Source organism: Gossypium raimondii, chromosome 8, assembly GCF_025698545.1.
Source record: "Gossypium raimondii isolate GPD5lz chromosome 8, ASM2569854v1, whole genome shotgun sequence".
In the NCBI taxonomy this organism is placed as follows: domain Eukaryota; kingdom Viridiplantae; phylum Streptophyta; class Magnoliopsida; order Malvales; family Malvaceae; genus Gossypium; species Gossypium raimondii.
In genome coordinates, this window is record NC_068572.1 from 20,321,835 (window position 1) to 20,323,426 (window position 1,592).

At 37.3% G+C, this 1,592-nt stretch overlaps 1 non-coding gene across 1 annotated transcript; it reads left to right on the forward strand.

Moving 5' to 3' along the window:
- Positions 1–1,257: 1,257 nt before the first annotated feature.
- On the forward strand, positions 1,258–1,359 carry LOC128032185 (small nucleolar RNA R71). The gene has a single exon (XR_008188313.1). It is a non-coding gene; the product is annotated as a small nucleolar RNA R71 (small nucleolar RNA).
- The last annotated feature ends 233 nt before the right edge of the window (positions 1,360–1,592 follow it).

Here is a 1,592-nt window from a genome sequence, read left to right on the forward strand (position 1 = left end):
ATGTTGCAAGGTATGGTAAAACATCCAAGGTCCTTCATCTTTGGGGGTAATTTATCCTATAGATATGCACTGCATTCTTTCGTCAGAGCTACCATATCAAATTCTCCAAGTCTTCGTTTCTTGGACCGGGTATCCTTCATGAATTTGACATAGTTTGACATCTGATCAACTGGTTCTACCATCAGAATATTGATATGAAGTTGCTATAGTACATCTAAAAATTTCTTGAATTGGACTTCTTGTTTCTTCTTTTGAAGTCTTTGAGGGTAAGGTGGTGGAGGATTTTTAACTTGAACTAACAGATTCATCTTTTGTGGCAATTCTAGATCTAACAAAGTTATTAGTTTATTAGAATTGACTGGGTTAGAAGTTACCTTATTAGATTTTGCAGATTTTGGTTTTGGTGAAGCTGGAATTTCAGCACTTGGTTAAACTTCCACTGAATCTTGAGCATCAGTTGGCTCCTCTTCAACTTCAACAATATTGGGTTTTATCATCTTTTCACTCCTCAATGTCAATGCTTTACAATGCACTTTCCCCAGGTTTCTTGGATTTTTCTTATCACTAGGCAGAGCACCTTGTGGTCGATTTCAATGTTTAGTAGCAAGTTGACTAACTTCATTCTCCAAATTCCTTAAAGTGGTGTCATTGTTTGACTTATATGCCTTCAGTAGGTTCACTAAGCTATTGGAAGGTTCAGCTTAAGTTGGTTTCTAAACTTGTTAGGTAAAAATAGGTGGCTGGGTCAGTCTAACTTGTGCATAAATGTTACTAGTTCTAGCCCTTTGGTTACTCCAAGAAAAATTAGGGTGGTTTTACCAAGATGGTTTATAAACATTGGATTGCAATCCTTGCCTTCCTTGATTTTATTTTTGGTTACCCATGTAATACACGGATTATGGATCTGATGAAAATTCTTCAAACAAGTTCCATTCCCCATAATAAACACAGGCTACATTTTCAAATTGATTTGGTGGCTAAGCTGCAAAATTATTAAACCCATTAGTAGTAAAGTTCGAGGATACCTATGATGCAAGTGAAGTCAGAGCGTCCACTTCATGTTCTCCAGCGACTTGTCTTCCTGGCGATGCTCGATTGGTTTGCCATTGATAATTGTTGCTAGCAATCCTCATGATGATTTCATAAGCCTCGTTATAAGACTTAGAAAGGAGAGCACTATTAGTAGAAGCATCCACTACCATCCTCGTGTGAGCATTAAAACCGTTATAGAATGTTTCTAATTGGATGCAATAAGGGATTTATTGATGAGGGCATCTTTGTAATAGTTCTTTAAACCTTTCCCATGCCTCATACAAGGACTCGTCATCCATCTGTGGTAGTAATCTCATTCCTCAACTTAGCATTCTTGCTAGGTGGGAAGTATTTCATAAGGAATCGTTTTGCTAACTCTTGCTAAGTGGTAATGAAATTTGGTGGCAATGAGTTCAACTAGGCTTAAGCTTTGTCCCTTAGTGATTATGGGAAGAACTTTAATCATAGTGCATCTTCGGGTACTCAAACTAATTTGAAAGAATTACTCACCCCTATAAACAATCTTAAGTGAAGGTGATGATCATCGGTAGGCATTCCAA